General features: G+C 37.6%; 2 non-coding genes across 2 annotated transcripts; one reads left to right on the forward strand and one right to left on the reverse strand.

Annotated features, from left to right (window-relative positions):
- Positions 1–3,469: 3,469 nt before the first annotated feature.
- On the reverse strand, positions 3,470–3,543 carry TRNAI-AAU. The gene has a single exon. It is a non-coding gene; the product is annotated as a tRNA-Ile (tRNA).
- Positions 3,544–12,806: 9,263 nt separating this feature from the next.
- Positions 12,807–12,880, forward strand: TRNAN-GUU. The gene has a single exon. It is a non-coding gene; the product is annotated as a tRNA-Asn (tRNA).
- Positions 12,881–16,398: the final 3,518 nt, after the last annotated feature.

Raw genomic sequence — 16,398 nt, forward strand, 5'->3', positions numbered from 1 at the left:
GACTCTCCTGCCTCCTTCACTAAGATCAAGACTGGCAGACTGCTGGAAGAAACTGGGTCAGACAGTCAGACTATGAGCCAGATTGACTGAGACTGTGGAGCAGACTGGTTTAGATTGGAAGACTGAAGGAGACAAAAAAGACTTTGGACTTTATTCATGACTGTTCTTGTGGTGATTATTCTACTGAGACCAAGACTGGTCCAAAGGCCTTCCAGAAAGCTAGCCTAAACATTACACTTATTCCTTCCCATCATGGAACAACTTTCAGCCATTGAGGACTTGGTAAGTTGGTGGAACTCATTGGTGGAAATGAATGTTGGTGGGGGAGTTTTTATAGGGCTGCTATCATGAGCTGTGTTCCACTTCCCCCAAACATAATGCGTCTGAAGCCAACTTGTGAGCAGCTTCCTTTTCCAGATACCCCATTTGAAACCTGGCAGATTGACTTCATTCAATTGCCACCTGACCACAATTATAAATATGCTTTATTCCGTATGTTTTCCTGGTGATATATGGTATTCCATACTGCCATGGCTTCTGGGATAGCAAAAATCCTTTTAGAAAAAAATCATTACATTATGGGAAGTTCCTAGTGATAGAGGTACCATTTCACAGGAACTTCATTAGCTAAACTACTCTCATCCTGGCCAATCACATAGCACCTCCATTGTGTCTATCACCCCTAACCATCAAGGATGGTTGAAAGAGTTGATGGGATGCTTAAAACCTCCCTTAAATTTTCTGAAGAGCTAGGTATCCCCTGACTCAAAAGTTTTCCTTTAGCCCCGCTAAACCTTAGGTCTAGACCATTTGGTTTCTATAAATTCAGTCCCTATGAGATAGTAACAGGACACCCCAAACTACTGTATCCATGGGAAACATAGCAGCTAAAAGTTCCCTACTACAATACTGTATCAGAAACTTACCAACTTGTCTCAGTTCCATTCGTTGGGAATATCAGTTGAGGTTCAGGTTGGATTACTGACCAAGTGATTGAGTCTACTAGAAATTTAATGTCCTTGGAGCTAGGATGTCCTTGTAGTCTTGCTCACCGCCACTACTGCAGCCAAACTCTGGGGAGTGGAGTCCTGGATCCACCTGTAACATCTTAAAAGGGCAGTATTGTCTATCTGGATTATGGAACCAGATGTTGAAAATCAAATGGAATCAGAAGCAGCTGATATCTGAGGTAGAAAAATTTCCCCAAGACTTCAGAATGAGAGGTAGAAGACAATAGACACAGACTATCCACCCAAGAAACCTGACATGGCCTAAGGATTGTAATTACTTCCCATGTATATGAAGCCATTTTTTTTTTTTCCTTTCAAGTGTTCCCTTAGTACCAATCTCAATGTTTATGGAAGTAGCAGTTTTCTTCCTTCCACTTTTATACTGTATTTCTTTTTAAGTGGCTCCACACTATATCACAGCCTCCCTCTTTTCTGGGAAGGCCTCTGTGCTTTTGTCTACATTGTCCCAAATTGTCCCTATTTAGAAATAAGAATCATTCTGCTGAAATTCTTCTAGAGTTAAAGTCATCCTTCCATCGCAATAGAAGCTTGCTTTCCTGTCCATTGTGGCCCTGTTGACATCTGTCCAATCCCAATCTGTCCGGCAGCCATCTGTACCCATCTGTTGGGAACCTCTCAGCAGAACTAGTTATGAGCCTGGAGCATATAGGGAAGCTCGTCACCAACCTCCAAATATGTATAATGACTGAGATGAGTGTCCTGCACTATCATCAGAAAGGAATGTTGTTTCTATGTCAGCCAGTCCTCTCAAAGAGAGGAAGACTTAGTACTCTAAACAAGCAAATGGAAGATTTATAGAATAGAGGTCAGAACATTCTGAAGAATGTCTCCCCCTTACCTTCCTTTGATCTATTCTTCTGATTGCCTGAAAACTTTGGCAGCATTTTCTATTCTGAGCTCCCTGGTCTGATGTTTCTCTTCTTTGTTTGCCTTGCCATCTACCTTAGTGTTCACTTTGTAACTCATTTATTTTTATGTAAAATCAAAATGGTGTCTCAAATGAATGTTCTTTGTCAATTTTTAGGATTGTCCTTTTGATGGAAATGAAGGAATTAAGAAAAAAAATTATAATTTTCATAATTTTCAAGATTTTATATATATATATATAATGAATATACTAATAATTTCCATTTCTTAGAGCTTCCTGGGATCAGTCTTATAATGAAGTTTGAATTGATCAATCAATTCTTGACAATCATTCTTCTCTTTATTCTTTACATATCTTGTATTACATATATTACAATATATTGTACAATACATGTACAATATAAGAATACAAATCAAAGATGGTAAAATCTGCTCCCATCACAGAACTCTAGTCCTGTCCCCCACCAAGTCATAACCCCCATGATTTGGAACAATCATTTAATAAATGTTTCCACAGGACTAGAAAACACTCACATCATCCTACATTCGTTAGCTTCTCATGGGAAACCATCAAGGCCCCGAAAAAAAGGCCCATCTTTCCTCTTCCCTTCCCACTTAAGATTTATGTTTAAAATTTCTACTTTTTCTTCAACCTCTCCTGCTTAGAAGAACTTCCAGTTTGCAAACTGTATTCCTCACTCTGAAAGTGATTAATTAAACTACTACTTGATCTCTAAAACCTGTTTCTAGCCCTACTTTGTGTAGCTCCAGCTATTCACAGTTTATAGACCAAGACAGTGAAACTCTGTAAACAGATCCATTATTTAGGCATAAAAAAAAAAAAAAAAATCTCATAAGCAAAGCAGAAGAGCAAGAAAAAAAACTACCTTTTAGATCTGTGGATGGGGGAGAGTTTGTAAGTATAAACAAGTAGTAGAAAGAATCACAGAAAAGAAAACGGATAATTTTAGTGATATAAAATTGAAAAGTTTTTGTACTAACAAATTGAATATAATAAAAATTAGAAGTGAAATGGGTGAGGAAAATATTTCAATAAATTTCTTGGGAAAAGTTCTTCTATTAAAGATATATAAGGAATTGGTTCAAATTTATAAGACTAAAAGTCATTCCCTAGTGAGCAAAAGACACAAACAGGCAATTTTAAAAAATAGCTTTTTGTTTTCAAAATATATGCAAAGATACTTTTCTTTTCTTTTTTTTTTTTTATTTAATAGCCTTTTATTTACAGGATATATACATGGGTAACTTTACAGCATTAACAATTGCCAAACCTCTTGTTCCAATTTTTCCAAAGATACTTTTCAACATTTAACCTTGCAAAATATTGTTTAAGTTCTTTTATTAAGTTTTTTGAAATATTGAAGTTTTATTAGAGAACTATTTCATCTGAAACATTAGAACCTCCATTTTCCAGCTGTCAATACAAGGCCAGAGAAGATTAAATGATAAATCCAAGTAGTGTAGCAGCTGGGATTCTAAGTCAAGTTCTCTTTTTCCCCCAATTCTTTTTCTTTCTTAAAAGAAACAAAGGTAGGAGGAGGAAAAAGAACTGGCCCGTACGGGGATCGAACCCGCGACCTTGGCGTTATTAGCACCACGCTCTAACCAACTGAGCTAACCGGCCACATTGCAAGTCTGGACTTTAAAAAAAAATAAATAAAAGTACTTTAAATGAACACTGCAAACTAATTTACAACTTTTCTACACCCATCAGAAGGAAGACAACGGTCATTCCTCCATGGAACATGATTCTTTTGGGTGCTCAGGATCTCTGACCTAGTCCATATATATTAGCACTAAATTCCTTTCTTTTGACAAACAACTTCAGTTTCAATTGGATTAATTTTAGTGATAGATTAGTCCGCCAGCTTTGGGAAGGCAAGGAGCATGCGCAGAGCGGAGTCAAGGCCAGATTTCTCCCTTTCCCTCCGTCCAATGCATCGTCAAATACGGACTTGTAGGGCTCAACAGCTGTCAAGCACCTTAGCGCTCCTACTTCAGCATAGCAGCTACTCAAGAAATAGAATCACAGACCATCAAAATTGGCTAAAAAAATTTGACAGACCCATTTGAGTCTGACTGCTCCATTTTGCAGATGAGAAAACTGCTCATACAACTTTTAATTGTTTGAGAGATGGTTTAGGGGAGGAGACTTTCTGAGACTGAGATTAAAATGACTGAGTGGTTGGCTCAAGGTGGAGCAAAGCAATTGCTCTCCTCTGCTAGATCCAAGTCGCGGTTGCTGGGTGGAAAGTGACCAGCAGGTGGAGATGTCTCCTTGCAAACAGGATCTGGCTCCCTATTTCACAGGTTTTCAATCTGCCTTGGGGCTGAGGGTGGGTGGGGCAAGGACCCTAAAAAGTCTTTCAAGGAGCAGCCAGAGTCCCTAAGGAAAGTCAGGAGTTGGAGGACTCAGCAGGATGAGTGCTTGCAAGTTTGTCCTCCAAGGTTGACCCTGCCTTGAGGAACTCTATTGTTGAAATCAGAGAATGGCATTATTTTGTGTGGATGAAATAGTATCTCTGTGAACTGGCTCCTCATAATTTTAGAGCAAGAAGGGAATTTAGAGGTTATTTTTCCCAGTTCTTGGAGGTCCAGAACTATTGAGACCCTCCTTTTCTCAAATCACTCACCTAATTAATAATAAATCTAGAATTAGATAGCCAGGGCTTCTGACTGATCCAGTGGATTTCTCCCCCACCCAACATGCAAGGTTCTAAAGCAGAAGTTAAATAGGGAGAAGGCAAGGGTGATGGGTTTTGGGAGGCCTCAGAAAGGTCTCATGGAATTATGGGACAGGAGGAGTGAGGAGAGAGAAAGTTTTTTGCATGGTGTCATGACGGACAGTCCTATGTTGTGTGCTTTGTATGTGAAGGATTTTATTTCCGATTGATTGAGGAAATGTTGAGGACTATTCTTGGCACCTGCCAAAGAGATTTGAGTTGGGTTGGGACCGGGGAGGTCATTGAAAAAGAGAGGCAGAGCTTCAGAAATCCATAGGAACTGGTTTCTTTCTTGAGGATGGGGTCTGTGGTTCTTGCAGCATGGATCTTGCTTTGGGACTCTGCCCCCTAAGAATTTCAATCGGGAAGTCTGTGGTTTTGTAAGGAAATTCAGAGAAAAGAGTATAATAATTATGATGAGCCATGAATAAAGTAATCTCTGTTAAGTGCTTTGCAAACCTTAATGTACTGTATAAATGCTGATAGTGATCATTTATCTTAATATCAATATAATAACATTAACATTAATAGTAATATTATTAATGATTATTATTATCATTGCATTCTCCCACTAAGGCAGGAGTTTTCACTCTGGGGTCCATAAAATTATTTTATAAGAATATAGTGATTTCATGATGAGCAGGCTGATTTCAGAAAAAACTGGAAACATGTACATGAACTAAATTCTTAGTGAAGTGAGCGGAACTAAGAGAGTACTATGCTGTACATAATAACAAGATAATGTGATAATCCACTGTGATGGATTTGGCTCTTTTCACCAATGTGGTGATTCAAGGCAATAGACTTGTGATGGAAAGAACAATCTGCATCCAGAGAGAGAGAACTATGGAGATTGAATGTGGATCAAAGTATAGTATTTTTACTTTGTTGTGGTGGTTTGTTAGCTTGTTTTTGCTTCATTTTTCCCCCTTTTGATCTCATTTTTCTTGGTTGGCATGATGAATATGGAAATATGTTTAGAAGAATTGCACATGTTTAATCTATATTGAATTGTTTGCTCTCTTAGGGACGGGGAAAAGGGAGAAAGGGAGAAAAATTTGAAACACAAGGTTTTGCAAAGGTGAATGTTAAAAACTATCTTTGCATGTATTTGGAAAAATAAGAAACTGTTAAAATAATTTTCAAAAAAATATATTGGTTTCCAAAAAAATGTCTCCATAAATCAGTATCCTTTGTAATTCTGTAGATTGAGCAGTGAATAGAGTGTATCTGACCTGAAATCAGGAAGAGTCATCTTCTGAGTTCAAATCTAGCCTCTGATACTTACTGCTGTATAACCCTGGGCAATTCACTTGATTTTACTTGTGTCAGTTTTCTCATCTGTAAAAAAAGCTGTACCACTTCAGTATTTTTGTCAAGAAAACCCTAAATGGGTCATGAAGAATAGGACATGACTGAACAACAACAGCAACATATGTATTTTATAGACTTAAAAAGCATTATTCTGAAGAGGAATACATAGGATCTACCAAACTGTCATAGGGATACATAACCCAAAATACTTAAGAACCTCTGCACTAAAGGGGCCCAACTCTGGGTTTATGTGATCTTCAGGCAGATCTGGAAGACCCTGATTACTAAAGAGAGGAAATCAGGTTCTCTTCAAACTCTTTGGATCATTACAACTCCACCCTAGAGGAAAATTTTTGAAGTAGTTCATTAGTTCATGTATTAGTTTATGGATATAATCTTCCCCAAAGGGATTTATCAAGTCTCTCAAGGAACAAAATAGGACAGCTATTTATTCCTCTATCACAAATGAAATGTTTAAAACACTAAGCCTCATAGCGACATGATACCTTTTGGATGGTGTCAGGAGGGATAGTCCTGGCTCTGAATGTGGAAGATTCTACTTCAGATTGACCGAGGGAAGATTAAGGACAATTCTTTGTACCTGCCAAAGAAATTTGAGTTGGTTTGGGCCACAAATAGAGAGGCAACCTCTAGGGAGGCCATTGAGAGACAGTTTCAAACATATATAGGAACTGATTCCAACATATTCCTTGACCTCCAGAGTGTGTAGATCTAGGGATTGCAGAGTAGAACTCCCCAGTCAAATTATTCTCTCTTTCCTTGTTTAAACTGGGATCTTATCTCATTCCTAGCTGAAGGGTTCATTTGCTCTTATTTATTCTTTGATATACTTTAATCTATAAAACTCCAATTTTCTGTTCATTATTTTGCTTGGATGAATGGGTTTACTGTCTTTTACTATTAGTAATGGTCCTTCATGTAACTGGCTTTTGGTAAAAAATGAGTTAAACTGGTAAGTGTAAGCTAAGGCTACCATCTCCTATAAGAGCAATCAAGGAAGTATTTTCTGTTCTGAATCCTGCATATTCCCCCCTAACGTAGAGCTATTTCAGTTGTGGTAGATAAAAAAAATCTGACCTAAAACCCGTCTTGGAGCCTAGAGAGATCTCCCACTCTCAGCTGTCCTGGACTCTTTATCTGTTCCTCCCCCTTAGTCAGAAAACTGGCCTTCTTCCTACCCTCTGATTAATGATCAGACCATCTATTCCTGCTACTCACAAGCCCTAGAGATTTATTTAGACAATCTACACACAATATTCATAAACAGGTACTTAAGAATACTTAAGACATGAAATAGCAACCCTTAGCTTATGTGCCATCCCTTTGCCCTCTTTTTATTCACTATCTCTAGTCATGTATATGTAAGCTTGGAATGAGCTTACTTCCAGACATGCATGATGGAATGGTTTTTCATCTTCCTCCTTTCCTTGACTTCAGGGATGGGGCCACTATGGTCTGACAGCTTCTAGACTAATAGGTTTGTTTTGTATAGTGACAAAAAATTTTAAAATTGACCTCTGTGGATATACTAAGGGGGCATCCTTTAGTAGAAGTAGAGATCTCTCAGATTTCTTCCCATTTCCAGCTTGAAGTATAAGAATGACTATCTTAAGTTCTACACTGTCAGGGGGCTGAGGGGTGGTGGGAGAGGGGTGAGGAGAGGAGCAAGGTGATGGGGGAAGGTGCAATTCTTCTTACTTGGCCACAATCAATAAATTCATGGCATCCCAGGCAAGTCTGTGCCTAGAATGAGGACATCTCCCATTTGTGTCCAGGACATTTCATGAGATCTCTAAAGGCAGTTAGTCTCTTCCTTGCCCCTGCACTCCATAACCAGGGTATTGTAGATGGCCACAAAAGCAAAAGGAGACAGGAGAAGAAAGAAGGCTCAAACTTCACATTTGGCATCAATCAGATATTTTCAACAAAAATGAAATATAAAATAAATCATTTTGTTCTTGCAAAAAAAAAAATTTACCGGAACCCAATGAGATGTGAATATTAGCCCTCAACTGATTGTAATCATTATGTGACTCTTTATTACTTAGCATTCCCTTTGCTATAGTGTACTAAACCTGCCTGTTCAATATTGCTTTTTGTTTGTAATCTGGGTCGCTTTTTTTTGTTCTTCTCTTCTTCCACCTTGTTGGGGGATGGGAAAGAACCTTTAGACTAAAACTAAAAATACAGTTGTTCCTTAGGAATCTGCGGTAAGAGGAGAATTGAAGCATGAGAATCCTAGTTTTCCTATTAAGAAGACATGAAATCCTAGAGCAATAAAACCCGGACAAGCTGTGAGTATGGGTATGAATGTGTGTCCAAAATTACTCTATACATACTTTCAGTCATCAATTCTTTCTCTGGATACAGATAGAGTCTTTTTTCATATGTCCTTTATGGAGAATTTAAGTATTTATAATAGTCACAATGATTTATTTGAGCAAAGTTGTTCTTGAAACAATATTGCTGAATTAAGACAAGTGTGAGATACTACTACATACCTGTCAGATTGGCTAAGATGACAGGAAAAGATAATGACGAATGATGGAAGGGATGTGGGAAAACTGGAACACTGATGGATTGTTGGTGGAATTATGAATAGATCCAACCATTCTTGTGATGACTGCATTTTAAAATCAGCCTGAGTCAGGAATTCAGGTTAAGGGAAAATCTTCAATCTTTATTCTCAGTAGAGGTGAAGAAGGATCAGAGCTAAAGGGGAAGCAGAGGTAAAGGGAGATTAGCAATGTCAGCAGCTGCGTCAAGAAGCCAACCAGATCAGAAGCCAGCCAGACCAGAAGCCAGCCAGACCAGAAGCCAGCCAGCAGTCTCCCCACTCCTCTGCCTCCACCCACCAAAATCGTCATTTCCTATACAACACATCAGGACTTGCACAAAGAGTGGGCAGGGCCATTCTTTCTCCAAGCATATATACTAATAGAATATGGTCCAATTACTATTTAGCCTCACGTGCTTGGGACCTCAGTGCATCAACTTGAGCTTCAGCCCATTACATATTCTGGAGAGCAATTTGGAACTATACTCAAAAAATTATCAAACTGTGCACACTCTTTGACCTAGCATTACTACTGGGCTTATATCCCCAAGAGATATTAAAGAAGGAAAGGGACCCATATGTACAAAAATGTTTGTGACAGTCCTTTTCATAGTGGATAGAAATTGGAAATTGAATGGATGCCCATCAATTAGAGAATGGCTGAATAAAGTGTGGTATATGAATATTATGGAATATTATTGTTCTGTGAGAAATGACCAGCAGGATGAATACAGAAAGTCTTGAAGAGATGAACTGATGGTGAGTGAAATGAGCAGAACCAGGAGATCATTATACATTTCAACAACAATACTATATGATGATCAATTCTGATAGACATGGCTCTCTTCAACAATGAGAGGATCCAAATTAGTTCCAATTGATCTGTAATGAACAGAACCAGCTGCACCTAGAAAAAGAACACTGGAAAATGAGTATGGACTACAAGATAAACATTTCCACTCTTTCTGTTATAGTTTGCTTGCATTTTTGTTTTTTTGTCGTCAGGTTATTTTTACCCTCTTTCTAAGATCTTCACCGATCTTTCTTGTGCAACAAGATAACTGTATAAATATGTATACATATATTGTATTTAATATATACTTTAACATATTTAATATGAATGGGACTACCCGCCATCTAGGGGAAGGGGTGGAAGGAAGGAGGGGAAAAGCAGGCATATGCTTTGTATATAAAAAGCTATAATAAAAAAAAGTAATAAACTAATATTGCTGTTAATACATACAACTTTCTCTTGATTCTGCTTATTTTGCTCTTCATTAATTTGTACAAATTTTTGTTTTTCTAAGATTATTGTGTACATTATTTCTTATAGCACAATAGTATTCCTTCATAATCATATACCACAGATATATAAACAACAAACAAAACAACAAAAATAATCATATGCCACAGATATATAAACAAGTTGTGGTAGATGCATGATATTAAACAATGAAACACTTGGTGGAACCATTGGACAGATCTTTCATCTTCACCTCTATTCTAGACTCTCTGAATCATTCACTCTAAGTCATATCTTTTGACAAATTAAGGAACATCTTGGGCTCATACTCTTGAAGGTACTCACCTTCTACTTAGAATATTTTTGTTTGTTTGTTTTTGTTTTTACTGGTTATCTGCTTATGGGCAAATGTCACTCAGACTAAAAAAAAATCCTTTATTGAAGTCCAAAAAGAAGCTCAAAAAGATGGGAAAGAGAGTGGATGTGATCAGTAAAGAGATATCTTTGTTGACTTATTAGGACTCCCAATTTGAGAGTGCTGAACTTGAATTGAGTTCCCATAAAAAAGGGATGACTCACCATCTCTGTCTACCTGTGCGATCTTGGACAAGCCATTTGAGCTTTTGAGTCTCGATTTACAAATGAGAAAACTGCAGATCTTAAGACACTATATTAATGTCAGCTGTAAATAATATATGTCCCAGTGCCTTCCTAAAATTACCTTTTATGTATCTGTCTATGTGCTGTATATCCCTCTAGTAGAATATAATTTGAGGAATCTCTCAGGTGTGTAAACTGGCTGTGAATCACCAATCAAACATAATTGCTGTGATATAACTGGGGGAGTGAAACAAGCAAGAAATTCACACTGTATCAAAGAATTAACTTTGTCAAAGGAACTTGAAGTGCTCCAAGAGACCTCACCCAACCGGACCTGAACAAAGGGTAATGTTTGTGCTTATACAAGGAGATCCTATCAAAGCTAGAACAAAGTTCTCAGTAAGGAGTGAAACTATCAAGGTGTGGGGCATATCCTCTATGTAAGGAAAGTATTTTCTAGACTGTAAATCACTATTTTAAAATGTTACTATTTCTCTCTGGTGGGAAGAAGACTGAAGTCTGAAGCAAGTTTCTAATTTTACCTCTGAGCTTTGTGACCTTAGGCAAATCCCCTAGCCTCAGTTCCCCCCCTCCCCGGGAGGGGGAGACTGATCTGGATGATCTCTTGAACAACGATTTTATTTAAGACCCTATCCAGAATTAGGACTTTATTTCCTCCCTCATAATCAGCCTCAAAATCTCAGGGCACTTTTTAAATGTTTTCTCTCCCTCATTGCCCACACCTTATTTCTGTGGATTCTACTACTGAAATACCTTTCAGTTTTATCTTCTCTTTTTCCTTCCTACTCAACCTTAGTTCAATTCCCCCACTTTTTAGATTAGGGGAAAGACCATGCCCTAATTATCTTTGTTCTCTGCCCAGGGCTTGGTGTAGACTTACTAAATGGTTCACGAGTGAATCCATCCTCTTCAGTTAGAAGTTAATTTCTCCTTCCTTGCACCTGTCATAGCATCTCCTATTCACCTGATAGTTTCATATTGCAGTAAAGACCACCCACCCAATCTAATCTTAGGCTGCTCATGTTAAGAGACACATAGTGTCCAGAAAGACCCCAGGGTTAGTCTGTGCTACACTTGGACCATTAGACAGATTTATGTTCAAAGCTAGACAGGTCATTGACAAGATAGAGAACTAAGTCCTGAGATTTTGTGATTCTATAATTGTGTTATAGTAGTGCGTATCCCTGCTTTCTTTCAGCTGATTACATTGTAACGTCCATCAGTCCAAGAGCAGGTTTTTTGCATCTATGTATCTCCAATAACTGGCACAGTGTAGCAGTTTATGTAATTAAAGGCTTTTTGAACTGGCTGAGTTATCCTCAGAACCCCTCCTTAGCCACTTTTTCCTTTTTTGCTTGAGGATGATAATAATTATGTTTGACTGATTGATGACCTGTATATATCCAAGTTCCTGCTTCAGTCAACACTATAATGAAGTCAGTGATCTCCCCAATCCCAGCTTTTGCCAATTAGAACAAGTCATGGAGCCCCAGTTTCCTCCTTTGTAAAATGAATGGCGGTTCATCCTAACTCTTAGAGTCCTTTCCCTGTTAGCCAAAGGCATATCACTACATTAACAATAATGTTAGCTAGCATTTATACAGTGCTTTAAAGTTTGAAAAGCAATTCACAAATTTGATCGTCACCACTACCCTGAGCGATAGATGCTATAATTATCCCCATATAAGAGATGAGAAAATTGAGGCAGTCACACAGTTAATAAGTGTCTGAGACTGGATGTAAACAGCTACATAACATACACACTGTATAGATTCCCTGTAAATTATCTCTCTCTCTCTATATATATATAGTCTATATCATAACACAAACATAACATAACTATATATATATATAGTCTATATCATAACACAAACATAACATAACTATATATATATATATATAGTCTATATCATAACACAAACATAACATAACTATATATATATATAGTCTATATCATAACACAAACAGAGATGAGGGAGGTGTAGAGTGAATTGAACTGATTGAATTAAAAGAGAAAATCAGAGGCCTATTAAAAATTCTTCTGTTAATGGATATTTATTTAAATCACAAACTTGAGGACAGAGTAAGTCAACAAGCATTTATTAAATGCCTATTAAGCACCAGGCACATTGCTAACTGAGGACTGTAAGGATCCAAATCTTGGAGATGCCAACAGTTGGCACAGTGAGTTTTCTGGGGCAAAGAGGGCCCTTCCATAATGTGAGCTCTTAAATGTGCACGAGCAGAAAACAACGCTCCAAACGAGCAGACACCAGGGGGCGCCAGAAGCGTCAGTAGAATCCTCTCTTAGCACATTAGGCAGAAGAAACGCCACCTTTAAGGACAGAATCCTGCACCAGCGTCTCTCCGCAATGAGCTGAAGGAGCAGGAAAAAAGGGTTTACAGTCGTCTCTGTGGCGCAATCGGTTAGCGCGTTCGGCTGTTAACCGAAAGGTTGGTGGTTCGAGCCCACCCAGGGACGGGTGACTTTTTTCTTTCTTCCCTTTTTAAAAACTCAGATTCAGAGCTGGAAAATCACCCACCTCTAATCTCTTGTTACCTTTACTAATGCATTTCCCAATCTTGCCCTATATCTTTCTGTTTGTTGTCCCTACTTGCTGCAATTGCTTAATTCTCTTTTCTTCTTCCACCTCCTGTGCAAATTCAGTACAGTCGTGGAGTCAGCCTTGCAATCCAAGATGGACCTCTTCCTTCTCTCCCGGAGACCACTGGATCCTCCCTGCCTCCCCAAGCACCTGAGTGGAACTCTAGCTTTTCCTCTGGGGAGAAACCCCAAACGCAGAGATCTGTTCTGTTCTTGCATCTGCTTTTCAAATACTCTATTTTTCGCCCCCTGAAAGCATCCCTTGACTAAATATGCAAAACGAGGCAAGTTTTGGACTGAACTCAAAAAGGAGTTCGGTGATGTTTGACTATGTATATCTGTATATTTGTTCCAAGAGCTCTGTTTCTGTTTTCCCGAGGGAGGTGGGCGGAATGGGAGGAAGAGAAAATAAATCCTTGTTAACTTAAAAACTTTTTTTTGAATTATTAAAGCTTTTTATTTTCAAAATGTATGCACAGATAATTTTCTTTTCATTTCATTTCATAAAATCCATCCTCTTCAGTTAGAAGTAATTTTTCCTTCCTTGCACCTGTCAGCGCATCTCCTATTCATCTGAGAATTTCATATTGCAATAAAGAATATCACCCTTGCAATATATTGCAATAAAGAATTCACTTGCAAAATCTTGTGTTGCAAAATTTTCCCTCTTCCCCCTTCCCCCCTTTGTTAAGGAACAGGTCAATTCTCCAAAAGCCTCCACAGCTGTGGATCATAGCATCTGAAGGAGTTGCAAGGCAGTCTTTGCTGACACAGGTGTTGTGGACTGGGAATGAGATAAATTGAAGGTAGAGGGAAGAGGAGAGAGGTCAGACAAGGCAAGGGCCTCTCAGTCAGAAAACAGCAACGGCCTCTCAGTCTCCTTGTATCATCATCATCCTCTCACATGAAGACATCCATTCAATAGGTCTGAGTCAGACCTCCAGCAACCAGTCAGGTGGCTCCCGTGAATTCCAACATCCCCTTCCCCTAGATTTTCGATGACTATAAAATTGAAAAGTTTTTGTACAAACAAATTGAGTATCATAAAAATTAGAAATGAAATGGGTAAGTAGGAAAAAATTTTGCAATAAATTTCTCTGAAAAAGTTCTACTCAAGATAATATGAGGAATTGGTTCAAATTTATAAGAGTCATTACCTAGTGAACAAAGGACACAACAGGCAATTTTAAAAATAGCCTTTTATTTTCAAAATATATACAAAGATAGTTTGTGTTCCAAATTTATTTTCTTCCCTTGCCCCCACCCCTTCCCCTAGGCAGCAAGTAATCCAATAGATGTTAAATGTGTGCAATTCTTCTATATATATTTCCATAATTATTATTCTACACAAGAAAAATCAGATCAAAAATGAAAAAAAAATGAGAAAAAACAAAATGTAAGCAAACAACAACAAAAATAGTGAAAATATTATGTCAATTCCTTCTCCCCCCTCCTTCTCTTTTTGGATGCAAATGGGTCTCTCCAACCCAAGACTATAGGAACTTGTCTGAATCATCTTAAAGTTGAAAAGACCCAAGTCCATCAAAATTTATCATTATATAATCTTGCTGTTGCTGTGTACAATGATTTCATGGTTCTACTCACTTCACCTACGTATTAATTCAAAAGTCTCTCCAGACCTTTCTGAAATCATCTTGGTGATCATTTCTTATACAACAATAATATTCCATAACATTCATATGCCATAATTTATTCAATCATTCCCCAACTGATGGGTATTCACTCAGTTTCCAGTTCCTTGCCATTACAAAAAGAGCTGCCACGAACATTTTTGCACATCTGGGCCCTTTTCTCTCTTTTCTGATCTCTTTGAAATATAGGCCCAGTAGAGATAGCCCTTCAGGTATAGTTTAAAATATTTTTATAATTAAAAAAATAAAAACTTCCCTTATTGTAGACTGAAAATTGAAACTAGCCAAATTGCTGAGGAGGCACTAAAGAAAAACCATCATATAGTAGTTTTTTTTTAAACACAAGGCAACAAGTGCTTATTAAGTGCTTATTAGGCATATCATAAGTCTTGGAAAAACAAATAAAAACAGAAAGAAAGATAACCCCCACCCTCAAGAAACTTAGGTGTTTTGTTTTTTTTTTTTGAGGGGGGTTACTTTCAGTTTTACTGATGTATGTATATTAAGTGCATTTTGGGGAGGGAAGAAAAATAAGTAAAGCATGGGATATTTCAAATCTCTACTTTTTATTTTTTTAATTTATTTAACATTTTCCCCAGTTGCATTGAAAATATTTTTATATTTGTTTTTAGATTTTCTGAGTTGTAGTTTCCCTCCCTTATTCCCACAAATTAATGTAAAGTTATGTAAAAACATTTCCAAAAAAAGTCATATTGTGAAAGAAAACATAAATCTCCCTCCCTAATGAAAATTTAAAACCCTCAAGAAAAATAAAGTTGGGGTAGGGGAAGAGTGTATGCTTTAATCTATATTCAAACACAATCAGTTCCTTCTTTGGGTATGGATAGGATTTTTCATATGTCCTTCAGTGTAGTCGTGATTCGTTGTACTGCTGAGAGCAGCAAAGTCATCAAATCTCTATTTAAAAAAAAGAAAAGAACGAAATTGGCCTTTCTCATCCTTCTACCTTGCCTTCCTACTTGAGAAAAAAGAAAAAATCCATTTGCATATTTAAGGAAGTTGGGCAGTTGCAAAACTCTGCAAAGAGTTGTATCATTTGTAGCAGTGATTTGTGAGGTGGCTGGGTTATAATAGACCTTTTTCTGTCACAGAATGTTGATTTGTTGGTTGTGAAACCAGGAACATTTCTTTTGGAAAAACTATGATCAATTCAATGTTGGGACCCACCAGTGCTTGTAACTTAATGATCTCTAAGTTACTGTCCCTTTGTATTTGAACCAGGGGCTGCTGAAAGGGCCAGAAAAGAACATTTGTGTAAGAAAACCTGATAAGATCAGTTGTGTGCAATGGCTGTCCAGTGTCATAATACAAGTGGAAGTCATGTTTTCACAATATTGTACCAGAGAAACAAGGTCTTCTAGATTCATAGCAAAGTGATTTCTTAATTCTTGTCTTGTTTCTTACACAATTCTGGTATCATCCTGAAAATTAGATCCTTGTTTCTTTCCTTGTGACCAAGTTCCTTTTGGGTACCCCAGTTCCAGTAAGTATATGGGATCCTTAATTTATCTTTTTTATGCCAAGTTGTTGAGAGCTTCATCTGAAGCTGATATGTATTACATATAAATTTTAAAAATTCATCCTAAAGGCAAATAGTGAATCATGTCAGACCATAGCAAAAACTAGGGTCTTCAATATAGGTAGGGAATTGCAATCTGGGGCCACCAGCCAGCACCAAAATATAAAATACCCAGGAGAGTCAGGAAAGGCAGAGTTTAGCTG

Source organism: Sarcophilus harrisii, chromosome 4, assembly GCF_902635505.1.
Source record: "Sarcophilus harrisii chromosome 4, mSarHar1.11, whole genome shotgun sequence".
Lineage (NCBI taxonomy): Eukaryota > Metazoa > Chordata > Mammalia > Dasyuromorphia > Dasyuridae > Sarcophilus > Sarcophilus harrisii.